Source organism: Gavia stellata, chromosome 23, assembly GCF_030936135.1.
Source record: "Gavia stellata isolate bGavSte3 chromosome 23, bGavSte3.hap2, whole genome shotgun sequence".
Classification (NCBI taxonomy): Eukaryota; Metazoa; Chordata; class Aves; order Gaviiformes; family Gaviidae; genus Gavia; species Gavia stellata.
This window is the reverse complement of record NC_082616.1, coordinates 2,220,639-2,243,189: the sequence shown is the minus strand read 5'-3', so window position 1 is coordinate 2,243,189 and position 22,551 is coordinate 2,220,639. Positions and strand designations below refer to the sequence as shown.

The 22,551-nt window shown below is 42.0% G+C and overlaps 1 protein-coding gene across 1 annotated transcript in view; it reads left to right on the top strand.

Annotated features, from left to right (window-relative positions):
- The first annotated feature begins 1,570 nt into the window (after nt 1–1,570).
- PELI1 (pellino E3 ubiquitin protein ligase 1) overlaps nt 1,571–22,551 on the top strand; it is a 45,671-nt gene continuing 24,690 nt past the window's right edge. The window contains exon 1 of the mRNA XM_059828493.1: nt 1,571–1,661. The gene's annotated coding sequence lies outside the window, so the exon portion shown is untranslated. The remainder of the gene's footprint in view (nt 1,662–22,551) is intronic.

The following is a 22,551-nucleotide window of genomic DNA, read 5'->3' as shown; positions in this document are numbered from 1 at the left end:
CCTCGCCGCCCCCCGCGCGGTGACGGCCCACCGTAGATGAGACAGATACGTCTATACATACATGTGCTATATATACACACATGTGTATTTGTGTGCATGTGCGTACATATATGTACATGGATGAATATATGCGCATGCATAGGCAGATACATATATGCACATATATATACAGATACACATATATACATATACACACATATATATACGCACATATACACACAGACATATGCATATTCATGTGTGTATACACACACACATGTAAACACACATATCTACATACATACACACATCGTATACAAACATACATACACATATATACAGACATCATATACAAACATACATACACATATATACACACATATACATGTACACACATATATACACATATATATGCACATATATACACATACATACACATATATACACATATATACATACACACTTATACACACATATACACACACATATATGCATATATGTGCATGTATACACACATATACACATATACACACACATATATACATATATACACACATACATACACATATGTACATATACACAAATATATAAATATATACACACATATACACACATATATACACACATACATACAGATATTTACACACATATATACATATACACACATATATACATATATACACACATACATGTGCATATACATGTGTGTATACACACATATATACACATATATAAACACACATATATACATATATACACACATATACACACATACATACACATATACGTGTGTATACACACACATACACATCTATAGACACATACATATACACACATATATACACACGTATGTGAATACATATACATACATATACACACACATATGCATATGCATGTGTGTATACACACATATATAGAGACATATACAGATGATTCTGTGTGATTCTGTGAGACTGTGCGTACATACACACGTGTGTACATACGTGTGTACATACACACACACACGCCCATATGCACATGCACATCTGTAGGCACATACACATGTGCGTGTATATACGTGTGTGTGTATGTATACATGCACACGCATGTATGTGCACGCACATCTGTAGGCACATACACACGTGTGTACACACATGTACATACACACGCGCGCGCACGCCCCGACGCGCACCCTTAGAGGCGCGCGCAGGCGGCGGACCTCCCCGCGGCCGGCGCAAGGGGGCGGCACTACAAGTCCCGTCATGCCGCGGGGCGGGGGCGGGGCCCCGCGAGGCGCGACGCCCCGCCCCCGCCCCGCCCCCGCCGGTGGGGTGGGCGAGCGCGCGGCGGCCGCCGACCCAGAGGGCGGGCGGCGCGGTGAGGCGCGGCGGAGGCGGCCGAGGCCGTTGTGAGGGCGGCGGAGCCGGCGTCGATCGGGTTGTTCTCTCCAGCCGCTTCCCGGCAGCTGCCGCCGCGGCTTCCCGGCCTGTCGCTCGCAGCGCCGGCCCGCCCGAGCCCGCGGGGGGGCGGGGGGGAGCGCTGCCGAGGCTCCTTCCCCTCTCGCCCAGCCGCCCGCCGTGGGGCCGTGAGGAGACGGAGGCTGCCCCTTCCCCTTACCCCGCTCCCGGCCTCTCCCCGCCGCCTCGGGGAGTTGCGACTGCCGGCGCGGGGTGCCTCTTCCGCCCGCTTCCTTCCTCCCTGGGGTGAGTATCGCGCCTGTCGCGACAGAGCCCCATCCGCGCCCCCGTATCGCGCGGGGGGCGGCGGGCCGGGGCCTGCCCGGGGGCTGCCCGCTTCCTCGGGCTGCTTCCCCCCTCAGCCCCCTGCCCCCCCGCCGCCCTGCGCGCTTTGTGTTGCGCCTCCGCAGGGCTGCCGGTTTGTTGCTGGTTTTAAATTAATTCTCTATTTTTTTTTTTTTTTCCGGGGGGTTGGGGAGTTTGTTGTCGGTTTTGGGGTTTTTTGGGGGGGTTTTTTGGGTCTTTTTTCTTTTCCCCTTCCCACCCCCCCCGGAGTTGAGCCCCGCTCTGGGGCTGGATGTGCTGGGGAAGCTCTTTGTCATGGAGCGGCTGCCGAGGCGCCTGCCCTCGGGAAAAACATCCCTTTAGGAAAAAAAAACAGGAAAAAACCTAAAAAAGTCGTTCAGGATTTGGACTCCGAGGGGGTGTTGAATTCGGGGGGTGGGGGTTTTTGGCGGTGGTGGTGTTATATATGTATATATTTGGGGTTTTTGGGGGGGAAAGAGTCCCCCTGAAGTCCAGGCTCCATTGATCGCAGCCCCCTGTGCCGGAGCGTTGAATGGGAGCAGCACGCAGGCGGGGGAAAAGAAAACAAAGGGGGATTTTGTTTTCCTGCTATTAACCTGCAAAATCTTGGTGGGAAAGCTTGCTGCCTTTTTTTTTTTTCCTCTTTATCTCTTCCAAATTTGATGTTGTTTTACGCTGGAAGAATCCACATAGCCGGTAGATGAGTTGTGTCTTTTTAATTTTAAGCTTCTTGGGGAAATTGCAAGGTTTCTCTCCCGAATCCTCAGCCTTGGCTCTTTTGTGAGCAGCCTGCGATCCAGTGCAACTTTCGTCGGGTTTTTCTTTTCACTTTTTTCCCTTTTTTTTTTCCCCACGTAGTTAAATAATGCGTTTTCAGCAGAAGCTAATGGCAAGGGGACATTTCTGCCTGTAACAGCCGTGGAGAAGATTTTTAAAAGGCAGCAGAGAGGACCAGAGGTTGTGTCTTCCGCTGAATAATTTTTTTGCTTCTTTAAAGGGCTAATGATATTTTAAAGCAATTATTATATTTTTATACTGAAAGCTTTTTTTGTGTTTTTTCTTTGTTTTTGGTTTAACTCCCCCCTCAAAAACTGCAGCTATTTCACCTCTGCAAAATGCAGCTTCTAGAATACAAGCAAGCAAAAAGCAGTCCAGCTGTAAAGCTCGTGTTTCTGGCCTTCCCTTTCAAAGGCCACCCGTTTGTTTTTGTCGGGGACTCCTCTACCTTGAAAACACACCACTTGGCGAGTAAAATTAAAAAGCATTTCAGCTAGAGAGAGCTGGTGGTTCTGCGTCCGAAGGACGATGGGTTTATTATATTTTCCATTTTGAGCGCGTGGGGGGAGGCGGGGGGAGAGCTGGGGGAAAAAAAGGCTGTTTCCGGTTTCTGTTCAGCAGCTTTTCATATATATTTTTTTTAACCAAGAAGCAGCCAGATGACCTGTTGATGATACATCTTCTCTCGCTTTTTATGCCGAAAGGCGCCGGTAGGTTAGTGCAGATGAAAGCTTCAGCCGAACGGGCTACCGAGATTTTCGTTTGCGTGTGTCGTCGTGCGGTCCGTGTGGCTTTGTAATGTTTTAGGCTGACAATTTCAGAGTGAGTAATGTAGTGCCAAAGTTCAGATGTCTGCACGGGACACTTCCCCCTCTCCTCTTCCCCGCCCTCCTTCCCCCCAAGAAAAAGCCCGGTTTGTAGAAAATTGTGCACTCAAAGTTGGAAAATTAGACCCTTTTCGTGCCTCGTAAGATAAGCATCCTAACTCCTTTTGAAGTCGTATGAATGGCCAGGCAGGAAGCTTTAGGAATGCGTTTTAGTTGTATATAGGCACCTACTGGGTACCTTAAGCTTAAATGTCTCCTATTTCAAATGAATTCAACTTGTAGGAGCACCTACGTTGTGCTGAGTGTAGGCTTGTGCAGTGTGCCTAATGAATGTTTCCGTTCCTACTAACCGCTGAAACGTGTTTCTCAACGCAGCAGGTCACCGTGCTCGTGTTTATCTTAGAAATTGAAGTTTTGAGTTAACTACTAGTATTTCAGTTAAAGCAGAACTTAGATATTAGCTTAAAATCTATCTGCTACAACCGTTTTGTATTTTGGTATCAATACTGGTTTCTATTAAGAAACAAGGCATGGAAAACAGGATCCTTTCCCTTCAGGATTTATAGCTAGAGACTGTGTGTTTGTAGATGTAAAGTAGAGCATCATCTGCTTGGAGCCAGTGGTATTTAAAACTCTTATTCATTTGGAAGGAACTAATTACAAGTGTATTTTGATATAAAATGTCTTCTCAGACAGGAACTCTGGAACAGAGGAAAGCAGAAAACCCGAAGCTGTTTGTAGATGCTAATCCGTGCCCTGAGCTAAAAAAGGAAGAATGAGGGTGTTTCATGAGAAATCAAAGTCACCTTTAAGTGCATACTTGTAAGCGAAATTACACAGTTGATTAAGAATTCCTGCAGGATGCCAGTAATTGGAGGTACATGTTGCTAGCTGGTCACTGTGCGCCGTGCTGGTTAGATCGTAAAAGTTTTGACTGTAGGTGGCATCGAGAAGAAAAAGGCCAGCTCTTTTGCTTCCCAGACGTTCATTCCTTAATCTCCAGATTCACGGGCGTGCTGACAAACTGTCAAAGGAAGTGACAGCAAAGTGATGGTGTGGGAAGTATGTCGAGCACTGCTAAATGCTGCTGAGAGAGTTTCAGTGGAAAAAAGTAATGTGTTTCCATCTGATCTAGTTTCTGTTTCCTTTCAATCTACTGGTTAACAGGATGCACCAGTAAATCTCATGCTCCTACTGTAGTCCCCTGGTTCTACTGAAATTAATATTGCATCCCCGACTGGGCCCGGTTAGTCTACCTAGATGGAAAGATTCATGGGGAAGAAGATAAAATAGCAATTTAGTTCTGATCCTGTGAGGTGCAAATCGTGGGCAGCTGGTGGGGTGGATTTCCCTCTCCCTGTGCTGCTGTAGGCTCTCCAGTGGGAAGCTGGAGGGGGGCTGGAGCAATACGGTTGCATCGTGGTGCATTCTTTGTGGCCTTAATGTTTTGCAGTAGATGTGGCATTTAATAGTCACAAGTGATTGTAAGTGTTTCTTGTTTAAAATGTTTGAATTGATGTATTCAGAAACCTGCCTTTCAGGTTAAAAAAAGAAAAAAGTTCTTTGGCATGCTAGAAATCATCCCTAAACTACAAAAAAAAAAAGCAAACTCTACCCCGTTGCTGCTTTCTCCTAAAAGCAGTAAAAACTATTGACCAGAACTTGATTTGCAGAAAAATTCCAGCCTTGCACTATGAATATGTTCTTTTCCAAGCATCCTGTATTTATATTAATTTGAAAAAGAGACCTTGCTTCAAGCAGGAAGAGGTTTTTCGGTGCTTTGCACGAGTGAGTGCAGAGCTTATTGGCTACCTAGGTGAGCCCTATGCCATGGACTTCTTTTGCTGACCCTTGTCATGTGATTGGGAGCACCAAATGTTGCTGGCTGCTCAAAATGACCTTTCTGGAATAACCCTCTAGTCGTGAATGGATGTAAAATAGTTGACTGGAAACTGCAGGCTCTATAGGAGAAGTCTGTTGTCCTCTGCTGGCACCCTGTGCTGAAGGTAGGTGGTCATCAATACCAGCCTTGCTCCGGCAGCGTCTCCTGGCTGGCGTACGAGGTGTAAATGCTGTGAAGGTGGTGTTTCAGGACGTGGGCTCAAGTGTGAACTAGTCAGCAGCTTGTTTGATTCAGGGTGAACGCAGCACCTGGGTGCGAGCGTTTGGTTAAAGATTGACGGTATCCTCTGGTCTCTGCCATGCAGGAACACAGTTCTGTCCGTGAATTGGTAATAAAAGTTAATCTGCTGACCTTGTTTCTTAATCCATGCTGCTGAATTCAATCAGAGTGACTTGACTGCCACCCATGGTACATACTTACATAAATGCTGAATTTTGGGCTCGAATTGCATGTGCTGAAGAGCGGAGTGGACTGAACCTTGCAGTGCATTTCTGGCTGTGGTTTCAGGATTGGGAGTGTCCTATAATTTTACTGTCCTAATTGGAGGTACCTGGCAGTTGTCAGAGTAGGAGCAGTCAAAACCTCTTACTCTGACCCCGTAATTATATCCCTGCTGGGAAGAGGATTTGTTCGATTCACACTCACGTTGCAATACTTTCCTTGTTCACCAGCATGTTGTAGAAGACTTTGGATATGTGTGATGTTGGCTCAAAACGCTCTTGATCTCCCTTGATGTTGGCTATACAGCTGTGTCAACCAGATGTTTTTCTGTGCCGATCCTGTTTGCAGCAGATTAATTGCATAAATGTGTTTTTAGAAGGGGGAAAAGCGCTCCTGTTGGGGGAAGTTTTTTAATAGTACAGAAGATACTTGGGCCGGAGAGGTGCTGATCTAGCTATACTAGATAGGGTGGGTGTGTATGTGTTGGTGGGAGCAATTTGCACCATCTAATTGACAAAAGTTAATCAAAGTCCCAGATGCAGGCAAGCTTTTGCTGATGGAGTGCTTTTGTCAGCCTGTTAGTTTATATATTCGGTATTTGGGAAGATAAGCATGGCGGTCTTGGCAGAAAAGCTTTTGTTGCTAAACGCTGCATTTCCATTTGTGGGTCTGGAACAGTTTCTATAGTGGCTGAGGCTCTGTGTCGTAGACAAGTCTATAGTGTAGCACAGAAATGAACAACAAGGAAGGTAGGAAAAGGCTGAAGTTAAGTAGACTTAAACCAGAAGTGACCTACAGCATATTTTTTTTATTATTAGAATAGTTGATAATAGGAATAGCCACTAGAGAATGCTGTTTGGTGGATTGATTGAGGTGTTGGTTGAGTGGGATAGATCAAAGAATATTTTGTAGATGCTTGCAAGATACAGCATTGGAGCAAGTTGGTCAAGTAAGATTCTTTGGGGGATAGTTTATTGGACCTGGGACTCAAGGAGAAGATGGAAAGAAAAAAACCCAACCACAACCCCAAAAACCAGAAAAAGAATAAACAACACAAAACCCTGCTTAGCCAAAATTGTCTTTAAGTAGACCACCATCAATGGATTGTTGCTTCTATTGCCAATTGATTCATCTGCCTGGATGTACTTAGCTGCTTGTATTTCAAGTGTGCAGTGTTTCTGCAACTATATAACCCTTTGGGCTTCATTCCAAATGCTTAAAAATACTCTTTGCTGAGCTGGGATACCCATTTTCCTTTACTTCATGAGCAAGGTGGAGGACAGAGATCAAATCTGAAGGGACTGACAGTTTTCTGTTAAGATGACTGTTAAGATTTGCCGTTGGCCTCGGTGGAGCTCAAGGCCTGCAAGAGTTTCTGGAGTGAGAGCAAACTTTGTGACCTGATTTGAGCATCTCACCCTGCCCTGCTTGCCTCTTCAGTTCTCCTGCTTCATTGTCTGATGGCTCCTCTGAACAGAGTAGCAAGCAACTAGAAAGTAGCAGCTGGTGAGTTAGTTTCTCCTTCCTTTCTGCCAGCTCGTCCTCTAGGATGGTAACCCCTTAGCCTGGGTCAACAACACAAATGCCTTAATTATTCTTTGGGTCAGGGCAGCCAAACTGGCATGTCTGGGTTAGTTCTAGCTTGAAATGTTTCTGTCCAGCTGGTCATCTTTGCCCAAGAAATGATCAGCAACGGCTGGGGCAGCACACGAAGCACATAGGTGGAACAGTGAGCTTTAGGTGTGGGAACTAGTGTGCCTAAGTAGCCTGCACGTATGGGCCCCCTTAACCATAAAGTCCCTTGGGATGCTCTAAGACAACATTAAACTAGTAGCAAAATTAGGGTTACGTGTGTTTGGGGTTCCTTTTCTTGTGTTAAGATTGTCCCTCTCTGATGGTTACAGATCTGCCCCAAAGTACCCGCTTTCCCTGCCCTCAGTTCCTTCTGCTTTTAATGGTTGAGCAGTATTAAATAGTAAAGACTTGATTTTAAAATTGTGCAAACTTGAGTACTTCATCTGCATTTTCTTTGTCTTAAGGCAAATTATTTGTGTTAAATGATAAAAGCGATCCCTGAAGAACTCCTGCTATAAGAAATCTCAAGGCTCCTCTTCAGTGTTAATATGTATACTGAGATTTTGTCTGATGCTACCTTGATATCCTTTCCACTTATCTGAAGCAGTTGTAGTTCAGTGCAATATTTTTACAAGAATAAATATTGCCTTAATCGTGGTTTAACACAAGGTTCAACTGGGAAAATAAGTAATGGTTCTTTTGTCATATTATGTAGCTGAACTATTTATTTGGTATGAGGTTAGGGGAAAAAATCCAAAATGCATCACACGTGGAGGCTTACTATAAAGTAATTCACTTCCTTTTAAAGAACTTGTTGCTCATTTTCCTTCTGTAATGCACCTCTTGGGATAAGCTGCTAATTCTAAAAATATGTCAGTTCCACCATTTCCCACTGATACATTTTTTTCTTTGTTTGGCTTTGGTTTGCTTTTTCCCTGAGCCTCTTTAAATACTCTGAGGAATGCTCAACATGGAAGAAAATAAATGCAAACAGGTATTTCAGTTGCTGTATTTAGACTGCTGCTGTATTTCAAGGCTAGTGGAAGATGACTTTGAACTTCTGTTCTACAGTGAAAGAAAGTACAGGGGCCTCGACCCTTAGCTAATGTCTCAGGTAGGGTATGTGCTTCCTCTTGGATCTGGCTCCTTTCTGCTGGGCCAGTGCTCTGTTCTGAATTTAGGAAAGAAAATGTAACATGCTACTAATGATGTCAGAATCTTCTGATAAAAACTGGGAGAGTTCCTCGTGTATAGGAAACCGGAGTTGTTGACTATTCATGCGTAGGAAAACAGAGTTATGGATTGTTCAGTCGATACTGCTATTTCCATCTTGTAATCAAATCTTGATGGTGATTTGGTTTCAGATTGAGGAATGCCGCTTTCAGAACTCCACAAAAAGCTGTACGATGCCCACAAGTGGTGTGAGTGCACTGGCTGTCTGTGCACGGCTTCCATAGGGATGTTTTATCTTAAACTAGATAGGCTATAATACAATCTGTCTTCTGTGTTTGAGTGGCGGGTGGCCCGATCTTGGCTCTAGGACACAACCTGGGCTTGAATGGCCAACACAAATGAGGCTGGTAAACTTGAGGTAGGCAGGAGGATGAATATCACTTGCTAAAGATTCGGTATATTCAAGAGACTTCATGCTTTTGTCCTCCTTTTCTGCTATAAAAGAATGAATTAAAGCCACATGTAAAGACCATCTCTGTTTTTACCCAGAAAATGTTTCCCGCTTGTTCTCACATTGGGCATAGGTTCTGTTTAATTGGCATTGTAATGTGAAAATATTTTTAACGTCAGTAGTGATGATTAGAAGTTGAATAGTTAGAGGGGAGAAGATAATAGTCAAACTGTAAAACAAGTCATCGTGGCAACACCTAACTTCAACACCTGCTATTTGTGTGTCTTAGGGGGATATTTGTTTAATGTACCTTCAGCAAAGAGCTGGGAGAGATCCAGCTCAAATTCCCTGAAACTTCTGGGGGCAATCAGTAAAAACTGCTTCTCAACAAGGAAAAGATTTAAACCTTTTTCTCAGTTTTTCAGACAGACAGCGCAGAGAAGCAGAAGGCCCAAAAGTAGTCTTTAGGTGTTCCATTTGATCTTTTTCTCACGTGATAATGTGTAGGCAAATTTGTGATGATAGAGCTGGACACTTTGGATAAGGACTGCTTTTCTTGTCCAATCTGCTGTCCCTGCACCACTTAGAGTTAAGCCATTATATATGGGTTTTTTATATATATAAACACCACATATATAAAACCCATACATATAAATAACTGCACTTCATACCCTGGGATTAGCAGACCAAGTTTAGGACAAATTATATTGTAATGCATACTAGTCTGAAGACAGTCGATCACCCATTTGTGCATGGATGACTTTCACGGCCAAGTCATCTCCTCTTGATTCCTGTGGTAGGTGGATCCATCATACCGGATCTCTGTTCTTTGATCTTTTTTTTTTATAAGGTAACTACTATGCTGCTGATAGCCCACATCAATTGTTGTAGCATTCATTTGGTGCTGGATGTGGTGGATGTGAAATCTCATTCCAGTAGAGCTTTCCCTTTTGGTGCAGCGTGAACTGTTGGTTAAGGTTTCTGTAAACTACTCAAGGTTGTTGCAGAGGGCTGGAGTGTGCTGTGGTGAGGGTAGCAGCTGGGTGGTTTTTTCTTTTGTTTTTTAAAAAAGTGCTGCATTATTCTGTTGAGGCAGTCAGCCACCTGCTGACGTTGAGGAACTCAACTTGATCTTGCAAACAGATAAATGCACGAGTAGCTTTTATTTTTATCCATTCATTTTTTTTCTTGCACCTGCACGTATTTTTACAGTCAGTACTGGGGCCAGCGTATTAGCTTTGTCTGAGGCTTTCTGAGCAGCAGATGTGAACATAGAGTAGGTTCTTGGACCTCTCACTGCTGGCTGAGAAAGGCCAGGATGCTGTAGTAAAATGTGGGGGCTTATAAGCCACTTGTGACTTAAAAATTCAAAAGCAGTTGCTATAGCTATGCCAATATATACACACTATTTAATTTTTTTCTTTCATTTAACTAACTATTCATATTTCACTGTTCTGTGAAATACGCGTAGTCAGTAAGGGAAACTCCTACCTCTGGAGGGAAAGTGTTACAAGCATTTTTCCTGCAATCTTTCACTTACTGTAACTTTGAGGAGGAGCTTGGTTAAGTTGGCAGTGTCTAAACAGGAGCAGAGATGAGAGCCTGATCCAAAAGATGAGGGAAGGGTTAACCTTTACCTTAAACCCAAGAGGGACCAGTCGAAGGGAGAAATGAAGAGCTTATTTATTGTGTCAATAAGCACGTGTAGAAAAGTGTCTGATGTCTTTCAGTCTTTTAGACCCCACAATAGCAAGTATTGTAGGCCTGCTGCTGTTATTTTATAGCTATTAATGAGGAGTAACACTCAGATTTATCTGGCCCTTTTGTTGTTACACATTTCAAAACCTCAGTCATCAAGAAATGACAGTTTTAAAGACCCAGGTAGTGCTTGGCTTATGTGTAGAGTGAGATGGCATGAGAGGTTTCTTGCCCCCTTGCCTCGCTCTGGGCAGATGTCAAGTGTAGCATCGCCTGTTTTCTCTTGCTCTCTGCTTTCCCTACCCAGGGCTGGGGCTGTGATCCTTCTGTGCCAGCACCTCGTACTGGCCTTAAAGACAAGAGGGGTGTGCTCCCTCCTGAATTCCGGGGAGATGTGGGAAGGGCTGTGTAAGCCCTCCCATGTATAGTAACAGAAAACCTAACAAAGCTGGAATTGCACTCCACTCCCCTGTCCAACTAGGAGCTCAGTGTACAGGAGGTGTGGGGGGAGAGGAACCTAGGTGCTGGGATGATGGATGATGCCTCCAAAGCTCTGGGTGGGTGTTATGCTGGTCTCCCTTTTTTTGTCCTTTTTTTAATAAAGGTAAGGAACTCACAGGTGTGTTGATGCTTAATTCGCTAATGTTTGGAGGCTGCTACAGAAATGTGAATTAGTATTCAGTTACTAATCAAATCTTGCTCTGCTCTGAGGCGTGTAAACTAATGAAGTACCAACAAATGTGAAGGTGGATGGAAAAATAGTGCAGCGTGAGTTCCCTGAGTTCACGCTTCCCATTTCTTTCTTCTGCTTGCACTGTGTCAGATGTTTAGAAGTGTGTGTCAGTGTGACCAAGGACCAGGTACAGAACGATGCTAAGGAGGAAAGCACAGTGATTTGGAACATGGGGAGGTATAACATCTGTTCATAACCTTTGGCACAAGTGGAACGGATTATAAAATGACAAATACTGATTCTCTGCCAATCGGCATATGCTCAATTCAGTATTGCACAAAGCACGCCAATTAGATTTAATACAAATGTTCCCTCGGAAAGATCACCTTGATTTAATTTTTTTCAGATGCGTAAAGTAGAAATGGTCTGAGGCTCTCTGTTTGTTCTTTAAAGACTAAGTGCTATATTTCTAGCTCTTGGCAGACATTGTCCGCAAGTACTTCATGTTCCGTTGGGCTTATGCCAAATTTAATGTACTGTGTGTACTGAAAGCATCAAAAACAGACTTACTTTAATTTTAGATTTTACAGCTACCATTACTGATTTTTCTTAGAGCTGTTCCATCCAATCTGCTGTCGTTTTAATTTCTTTTCCCTGCAGGAATTTGGGGAAGGATCTTGACAGTCTGTATTTGTGTGGCTAGGGACTGTTTATGTGAGTGAGAGCTGTAGATCAGACATCTCTGCAGTGGCCAAAATCTCCATTTATAGAAGCTAAATCAGCACACTGCATTATTTGTGAACTCCTGTCTTTAATACTGACTGGTATGCTGTGACTAAGGATAACAGAGTCCATCAACTGTTTTTCAAGAAACTTGATTTTTTATAAAAACCTGAGACAGGCAAGGACTGTTACAATCAGCTAAACATACCAAAAATTGTGTACTTTCATTTTGCAGTGCTTGTACGCTGTATGAATAGAAGTCTGCCTGTAACACCTTGGACTCTTCAGGGACAAAAAAGGGAAGAGGTAGGGGGGAGAAACAGAGTGCTAGTAGGAGTTACGGTAGGTAGACAAAGAGAGGAAGGAAATAACTGAGGGAAGGAATAGGCTATAGTGCGAAACAGCCAACCAACATGGGCTGGAGCATTCATAACGCTACAGTCGTCAGGTCTGCTGATCCCTGCCTGACAGCTGTGTCTGCTGGCCTCATATTTTGGCTGTTCATCTTTTATTTTCAACCCTCAGGGCCAAGTAGCTGTGCATAAGCATGGCTTCTGGCCAGGTGGCTCACAGCCCTCAGAGAGGAGCAGGATTCCCTTCCATTGTGCTGGTGTGGAAGAGCATGGTGGAGCCTGGGTTTTCCCCCTCTGCCTCTTTTACTCCTGCTGAGCCTCCTTTTATTAAATGACAGTCTGTTTTGGTTTCTGCTTTGCAACTTCACCTTCTGGTAGTATTGCCAGAGTAAAGTTGCTCAGCTCTTCAGAGACATGCATCTAAGTGGGGGCAGAGGTGTCTCTTGATACAGAGAGACCTAAAATCCCAAGGAGTTCTACTTTTGCTATTAATAGTCATTATTGTAATTGAAGTATGTGGGAATTCCTGGTTAGTCTTTATTGTAGGCTTAACCATGGCATTCGGTGGTTTTTATTAGGCCTAACTCTTATGCCAAAGGATTGAGTATGGTTTTAAGTCTAACTTCAGTTTTCTAGTCCTCAGCCATAGTTTACAGTTCAGACTTTACTCTGTGTTAAGGGTGGTGATTAGTCTTCAGAAGCATCACTTAAGCTTTGACAATCTTCAGATACTATCCTACAGTCTTCAGAGTCTGTATTTTCTGACCTCTTCCTGTCTTCTCATTGCAACGTAGCACACGTGTGCTGGAGTCTGCTGGAGTCTCTGTTGGGACCTCTTCCATTTCTGCAGTTTACCTTTGCCAGACAGTGCTAGAAGATGCTTTCCCAGCGTGTGACCAAATGACCAATTTGGAAGAATTATTGGTGGTAGAGTTTTTGCAACTGGACCCTAAGATGTGTTAATGTTAGTATACCCCATGTTTTATTGTAGCAACTCGTTATGGGAGTAACTTGCATTAATGTTACCAGACAAACTGTGCCTCATTTTTGCCTCCCAAAACTGTTTTGGTAATTTTTATCTTGGTGTCGCTCCTCATAAGAGGAATTGGTGCTCCATCGTGCTGCAGAACCGAGTAGGCTAATGGTGCTTGTCTTCCTTTTGTCTCTCGAGTTGTCCCAAGTCCTGGACCCGCAAGCATAGCAAAAACTGTAACAGAGAAATTGTCGTATGGAGAAATGTACAGGAAGTGACTAAATCTGATGAAGACAGAATAAAGGGTTGTTGCACGCCTGTTTCTGTAACTGAGATAGAATTTGAATTTTTTAGTTTATTGCTGTTCTGTGTTTGTTTTCAAGCTTAATTTTCAAACATCCTTCATATAAGCTTAGTATTAACTCAATATGCATGCTAATAAGATTATTGCTGTACTAAGCTGTCTTTTGCTGATGAATGTAGCTTTTGTTACCTAAAGGAACAAAATAAGCTGAATAGAAGAGCGAGTATAAAGAAAACAAAAATGAGCTCCAAAGTTAAGAATAGGAGTGGTTATGTTCCCCTGTTTTTCGAGACTAAGCACAGCTTTTAAGTGCTACTTAGCAACAAACCCTGTTTCCTGTCATCTCACTATTAATTAGTTCATGCATTTAAAAAAACATAATTTTGCTCTTTTTCTGGAAATGAACACAAAGTCCACTATGTGAAAGGTAGTCACAGTTCTCTGTTCCTGTCCTGTGTTCAGATGCACGCGTGGAAGCTAGTAAATCCAATTGAGGTACAGATCGGGGCGGGAATTTGTGGACACCATGGTTGTGCAAAAACCTTACGTTGTCCAAATGCAGGGCAGCGGGCAGGACCGCTGCTTTTGCAGGCGGGGGTATTTTATGCTGCCTTCAAATCGTTTAACCACAGAATGTGCTCCTCCTATATGTTAGTGGTAACAACTAAGTGCAGGCGTTCCTGCAGGTCATGAGAATAGGTGATAAATAATAGTTCTGTGATGCAGTACTTCTGTCTTTGCATGCAGAGCTCATGCCTCTGCACTAGTGGCCAGGTTTGTCAATGAATAGAAGAATTTATTTTGGAAGGGAGCTCTGGAGATCATCTGATCCAGCTCCCCCTACTCAAAGTAGTTTGAAGTTAAAGCCAGCTCTTTCATCCCTTTGTTTTGCATGGTCTTAAATAGCATACAGCCAGGGTGTCGGCTGACAATAGTTGTCTAATGCTTACCTGCAACTGTCAGTCTTCTGTAAATGTAAAACTTAGACTCATCCAGTATAATTCCAGGACATGTTCTTAAATTTCAGTGAATCTGGAGCATGCTGAAACCAACTGGCTGGTAATTGAATTCCTTGAATAATTTTGAACAACTGAGTATTTGAGTTGCTCTGCACTAGGAATACTGATGGGACACAAGAGTATATGCTGTGTTCGAAGACACGTTATTTGTGCTTTTCTCAAAATGCATTTATTCCAGTAGACACTGAGCCAACGTTGATAAACCTCTACGAAACCATTCTTTACAGTGGCTGCGAGCAACAGGTAGACTTCCCACCTCTGCCTCTCCCAGCTGACAGTTCTCAATTGGTGATGCTAGCCATTTGGTGCTAATGTGGATGGGGCTTAACCATATGGTCTCACTCTCGCTTTCTCTCGCAGTGTTGAAAAAAGTTGTCCTGTCTGCACTAGCAGCTAACTGATCTGAACCCATTGTTGACAGCCACCATCATCAACAGGTCATTTTCTGCGAGCGTGGCTTTTGATTATGTATCGTAAATCCAAGTGGAAGTGCGGTTACAATCTCGAGGTTCTTGGACACGGTGAGTTCACATCTACACAGTTGCTCTAAGAGCACAAACTTTTCTACTTGCACCTGAACTTCTTCTCTAGATGAAAAATTCCAAGATAAAATTCAGTAACAACTACTACAATTCCCTTAAAATGGACCTTTTATTTACCTCTTTAAGATTTTGACTGAGATGAGTTGCTAGAAGTATAAGTGTAGAACAATCCAAACTATTAGTATTGTCTTGCTGTTACTGTCCATAATGGTATTTGTTCCCTAAACTTTGTCTTTTTTTAAAGTAAGCGGAGAGAGAATGCTTTCAGTTGTTCATGGGACAGCATCTCTCTAGAGCAACCACCCCCAGCTTTTATAAAACTGCAGATGACTGTATTAGAGACATGCCTCCTAAGCTGTACCAAATTGTACTTTCTCATGCCCTAATGTTGGATTTCTACTGACGGTTGCTTCCAGAGGCTCTGAGCTGATGTAATTTTGATGGCCTGCTGAGAGCGATGCCTTCTCCCTCTCATGCCCCTGGCCTGTGCGCGCACACAGCCTCGCTCCCCAGGTCAGCGTTGTGCAGCCCTGTACCCTTCTTTGCTCCAGACCTGCTGACCAGAGCTTTTTTATGAGCTGACTTTTCTCACTAACTTGAGAGAAACAAATTTAATCGCAGTTTTCTAAGAGGCTGAGGAGTTTTCTAAGAGGTTCAGGGGGCTGTGTCTTAAGTTTTGTCATTAGACTGACTATATACCCTTCTCATGTGGTAGGCTTAAAATTCTTGCATTGCTTTAGCTTTGTCTGTGAATGTATCTGTGGCTTGTTCTTTTTCCTTAGCCCTCTGGTTTGAGGACAACAGCTGCTGCCTTCTCTCGCTATTGCTTGCACCAAAGAAATAATATGGCGTTGTGGGAGCATCAACTTTTCCTTGCTTGGACCAGCTTTCATACCAAGTTAATGCTGGTGAAATAGAGAGTACAACCTTAAGTACAATGGGTGTGATTAACAGTGAGAAGACTTATGGCATATCACTTTGAAAATGTTTACGGTCGTCTTTTACATCTCGGGGGATTGGCGCAAGTAGGCATGAGATGCTAATCATAATAATGTTTTGCATGATCAAAGGTACCAGAACTTCAATGGCTGCTATTTTTGTTTCAACTGCCAAAGTCCTAAAACTGGTTATGAGCAGTCAGTATTGGTGGCTAACAGCCCAAAACATTTTAAGTATAGAAAACTCCACTTCATTATTTATTTCACGTGAGTTTGCTTATTTCTTTTAGTTTCTGATCAGCTGTATATTCCACTTTGCCTCTCGGTTTTCTGTCAAGTTTCTATCATGAGTGAATTTTATTTCCAAATTACTTAACTCTGCCAGTACATTTCAAGATGAAGCTTAAAGAATAGTACAGTGTGGTCTAGAGCTTTGATAGTAGTGTAACTGTTAGAGCTTTGTTTTATCAACTCAAGAGTCTCATCTGTTAGGAAGAAGTCTCTATCTATTGAAATATGGTGAGACAGAGAGGACTTACCATGTTCAAGTACTTGTGTATAAGCCAAAATACTTGCAATAAACTCTTAGTAAGAGTGTCGTTCCTTAAGAGTTGTGGAACACAGTTGAAGCTGGTGGCTTGGGAAGCTGGAAGGTACCTGGCATTTGAGTGCTTCATCTCTTCAGAAAAACAGTACACAGCTTAAATACTATAACTGGCATTGAGCGTTGTTTCTGACGGCACTGTAATTATTCTGAAAGTCTGGGGCTTATCCAAAATCAGAGTGGTGAATTAAATTACACGTCCAGCCCAGATCTGCTCTAGTACAGTCTTGCTTAGGTAGGCTGATAGCGATCTTGCTTACGCTGGTTAATGCAGTTGAATCCTTACTTGCACCTGCATAATAGGGCTCAGGTATCAGGTTTGGCGAGGTGACCTGGTAGATGAACAAAACCAGAATTTGGACTTCAGTTTCTTTTCATTGCTAAGTATGCTTTTACTTTTTTTTTTGCACAGTATGCCTAGAAACAAAGTCCTGCTGCTAAATACAATTGATCATCTGTTAAACAGATGAGCTACAAACCTCAGTTTTATTTTTGCGAAATATTGTGAAGGCTTAATGTAATAATAAAAAGAGAGAGAGAACTCAGTCTGTTGCTACATTACTGTGCCAGGAAATAATTCTTCCTCCCTGACCAGTTCCTTAGCTGTTCCAGCCGTGGTATGATGTAGTTTTATTTTTTTAACAATGGCTTTATTTAGATTATCCTTCTAACTAATGGTTTTGGCACGCTTTAAAAAGACACTTAAAGAGGAGGATCTTGTTGCAGTATTCCAATCTGGGCTAAACTTATAGGCTGCAAGTTGTTTTTATTTTTTTTTAATTTAATTAGAGATTCTTCGTTTGTACCACAGTAAAAAACATTATAAACCGTCTTTGGAGCATGTTGAGTTTGCAAGCAGTTACTCGACAGGCTGAAGTTTTGTCAAAGGATGCAGTCTTCTGTATGCTGGAGCTGTTTTAGATTACTCTGTGCATTTCTGGTTGGAAAGAGATTCCACATTGCTTCTGATTAACAAGAAAGCTTTTCTTACGATCTTTGATTTCAGTTGGCTGCTGCTTCACTGGGAGTTTTGATTGTAGTATTTCAATGCCCCTTTGTGTTAGGTCTTCTGCTATCTTTGCTTAACTTTTGTGTTTTGTACCTTTATTTTTGCAGGTAAAGACAAGGCTTGCTGCTTCAGTGTATACAACTATAGTGGTATTGTTTTGGGGGTGGAGATTGCAGCACTTCTTTATCTTTTTATCCAATTTTTACATTTTAGGTAGACTTCTATATCAAAAGCTAAGGAATAAGCACCATGCTATAACTTTGGGAAACACAGATATTTAAATGTCTTAATAAAAAAATTGCTAAGCAAAATGTGAGGATGTTGGGATGGAAGTCACATTTATTGTGATTGAATTAACCTTTTCATTTTGCTGAGTGAGGGAGGGTGACTTGAAGAGAGGTCTAGATACAAAAGGCCAGTAACTCCTAAACTCGCACCCCTTAATGTTAGGCTCAGTCATGTTCTTAAAAGAAGGACCTAGGACAAGTAACACACAGTTACTCCCACAGTTTGACTTTCGCAAATCCCCGTCCAGCAAAGATGAGCATGCTTAGTTTCAATACCAGAAGCAGTAGAAAATAGCTCTCTATCACAAAACTGGGAATGTGCAGTTATTCCCAGAAGTGGGGCTTTGCTCCACAGGCGCTGAGCTCTAAGTAATGGTTCTCGTCCAGCGAGTTTCAGGACTGAAGCTTTGTGTCAACAGTTGCGCTCCTGCACTTTGGCTACGATGTTTGTATCCTTGTCTTAAGTAATTTAAAAAAAATAAAAATCTTATTTCTAATAAGAGATTGGTACTATAACTTTGTTAGATTTTAAATACAATAAAAATTATATAGCTGTGTATCTAACATTACTGATACAAGTTCTTTCCCACCATGTTACTAAGCTATACTTTCAAAATAAAAAGCTTAGATCACAGATTGGTTTTAAAGTGAAGACTTTTTTAGAAGATAGGTTTTTTTGTATTTGCCTGTTTTTATTGTTTTTTTAATTGTTCTGCAATTAAAATGAAGTGCCTCCCTTCTAACAAGGGAAAAAAACCCTCAGTCAGCTTGGAAGTGGTTACTAAAAGAAACATGCTTTGCCTCAGAAACTAATAAAGTTATTGGAGCTGATACACTCCTCATTATGTTGGTTTGGTAACATTCTATAGTGTTGATAGTATTTCAGAGGTGTTTGGTGCTGCTGACTTCACATCTTTTTTGTCCTAGCAGTCATGTTTATGGACAAGGAGTAAGTATTATAAAAGAGAGGGTAGAGGAGGGCGAGCTTGTGACAGTGCTGTATTTATTTGTATAGTTCAGAGTTTATTTTGGGGACATGTAATTCACACACTTCCATCAGTGAAACGCTAAAAGTACAGATTGACTTCAGAGTTTTAAAGAGTTTAAGTACAACAGTGGCTGCAAAGCCAGAGAAAGTCTTTTCTTTCCTTAAATACTACTTCTACAGCTGGTGTTGAAGTTGCTGATGTGAGACTGGACATGCTTGAAAATTTTGTTTTTGAAATTTTAAATAACCTGCCACTAAGTTGCATCAAGGCAATACATGCTGCTAAGGCAGCAACTTGCCTATTAGTTGTCTCAGCTGATCAGCCTGGCAAACTCAAATAGCCTTTGTCCCGCTTGCCCGATGCTTCATAAACTCATCCTGGTTGTTTAGTGTCACATTGGCTGCACTGACTTTGCCATATTGGTAGTTCTTTAGTTTATTTAGTAAGTCTGTTGTAGAGTTCACTACTTGAATGGGGTTCCTTAATGTTTTTTTTACTTTGAATTTGCATTGGTCCAGGAGCTTGAGTGTGGTCAGACATCTCTGCCGAGTCTGCGTAGTAACTTCTTAACGTGTGCCGACTTGGTTGGTTGTGGCTGTTCGTACCCTCTGTAGCTGTATGATGTTCTTCTGCTCTGCAGACAGGTGACATGAGACATCCTTAAGCAGGAGGGTAACTAATGCCAAGCAGCAAATTGAAAGTGAGCAGGACTTCTACAAACCTTTATGAATGCGTGTGAACGAGGCACTGCTGTGCTCAGTATGAGCAGCTGTTAGTAATTTGAAGAAATGTTCATAAACAGTGTCAGTCCTGAGAGGGCCGGTCTACCCTTAAAAACTTGCAAAGATACTTCTGAAGAGCCAGATTTCTTGGAATGAATCAGTCTGCACTGAACAGCTGACTAAAAAAGGGCAAGTGAAACAGCTCCTCCATACTAGATTATTACTGTGAACTTTGCTATACCGGAAAAACAGGACTTGAGGTTTCCACTGGTACACAGAGGTGCACATGAAAATATCCAAGCAGTAGTCTGTTGGTAGCCTGTATGGGTATGCACACCGTGGGTTAAAGTGGAGACTTCTCTCAAGCTCTTTCTCAAGATTCAGAAAGGAAGAAGTCTGTATTATATTAACCAGTCACTTTGGTTAATAAATAAGGGCATGCTGTAAATCACGTGAAATTGATTTCAAAACTGTGTAAAGGACTACTGTGTTCTGAATCATCTGGTACTGTTTAAAAATTACTTAATCGTGGTGCTGTCAAAACTGTGACTTTTTGTGGCTATATGCTCTTTTCGGTATATTTCCCCAACAGTGTTTTCTATGACCTGAATGGAAAATTTTTTTCTTTGAGAGAAAATGAGTAATTCTTTACTGCTTAAAGCCTGCCTCTCAATGCATACAGGTACAAAGTGCAAAGCCAAGATAATTGCTAGAAGTGAGTTTGCAAGTGTTAAGATACTTGTGCATTTATCTTTGTACCCCAGAGAAATGCCTGAAATAGGAAAGAAATGTAGATTTTCTTTCATGTGTGTGCAAATTCAAATCTAGCCCAATCTGTAACTGCTTGACTACACTTGGTTTTGAGGCTTCTTCAGGTACCTTTGAAATATGAGCTGGTATCTACAGAGGACCAGAGTCCTAGCCAGGATACAGCTTTAAGCATGTGTTTTTTTCAGAAGAAATTATTGAGCTGTTTTGCTTGGGAACATTATGTGGGAAATAAGTAAACTTGCATTGGATGATGATAAATACACTGAACTTGTGTCCCTAAACCTCAATTTTAGGAACCTTACCGATTTCTAGGCCAAATCTTGAAGGCTTGTATTCACACAGAATTCTGTTGAGGTTGGTGGGTCAAGGAAGAACGTATTTTTTTTTTGTCTTCAGGAGCACTTCCCTCACTGGTAGAATTACTAAGAGTCAAATTGCTGTCTTGCTAATGTAGTTTCGTTAGGGTTAGTGATGTGACTTAACATCATTGAAAATGCGAGGGCAGTCCATGAAACTACCAGCTGAATGTTTTAACGCTGCTTAGCAATGGGTGCACACTTTGACTATTGGTGGAAAAGTGTTCTGCCACAGTGACCGTCAGTATCCCTGTACTCTGCCAATTTAAAATTACTTTTGTCTTCATATGCTAGATTTTTGTCTTAATTTTGTTTCCTCAGTGACACACTCTGAGAGGACAAAAAGCAATACAGATTCTGGAGAGTGTGGCTGTTTTAAAAAACAAACATGCTGCTATCTTGGTACAAAAATACCTTTTGGTGTTTTTCAAAAATGTATCTTATATGACCCACACGCTTTGAAAATATTTTTCCATCACAGTTCTTCTGGTTATAACTGAAGACTATACTAACTTAAAGTTGCCATATTCAGCTAGATACCTTCTCTTATTTGAAGGTAACCTTTTTCTGTATACATAGCAAATTGAAAACTTGAAACTAGTGACAACTTGGAAACTTCCAACTATAAGTCAAAGGTTAAACGTAACGATTTCCTTAGCTCTTAATTGAACTGGACCATATGGTCAGACCAAAGTCCCTTGGGTCCCTGCAGAAGTAGTACAGCTCCATCTCTGTGCTCGAGGTATTCTATCCTTGGCTTTTTTTGGTGAGAATATATTTGGCGCAGTAGTGCCAAATGTCATATGTGACAAGAGCCAAGAGTACCTACCAGCTCTCTCCTTGTACCTGTAAACAAGACACTGGATTGCTGTATCAACCAAGGCGTAAAATTTAGGGATGGCATCCCTAGCACTGAATTCTTACTACTCTTTGGGAATGAGCTTTTTGTTGTTAGGTGTTAGTGCTCGCACAGAGGTAAAGGAAAAGCGCGACTGCCTGTTTATTTTTATAAGCAGCAAACCTCTTATCCAAATTGGATTAGAAGTGTAGGAAGTAAAGTATTGCTCCCCTCTAGATGTGCTAAGTCATGCATTGCCCATGGGATTATAAAGGAAAGAAAAAGATAAAATCGAATAGCATGGTTTTTTTTCTCTGAGCAGTAACAAACTGGGAACAGGTAGGTGGTCTAACATGAGGAGGTGGAGGAGATACTTGAACTTTGTCCTGTTTGAATTGCTGGCTGTAGGAGGCGATTAACATGGAAACGTCAGTGTGCAAAAAGTTAGTTTTGTGTTTGTGTATAAATACAAGTTGTATTAGCATAAAAGCTCGTTCACCTTACTCGTAAAGAGACAGCTTTTAATGTATCTGGAGATACTTCAATGTACCTCTATTAGAAACCTATTGCATATGCGAAGTAATGAATTCTTGTTCTCTTGGGTTGTTGCCTAAAGTAACTTTTGTTCCGTACCTGAGCTCATACAACACTATCTAAAACATTCCTAAAAAGACATGCTTGAATGTCAGAAATACAGGTAACAGAGGTACCGACCCAGCTATTTGTGTATAGGCTGTAATATATTCTATTAGGCCACTCTAAAAACCTGACACCTGGCTTGCAGAGAGCAGGCAGACCTCTGACAGCTATCCAGAGGTATGTAGGTCATATGCTTTTATATGTAAATGCTGGAGGTGATATGTTTAGAAAGGGCCAGGTTTTGT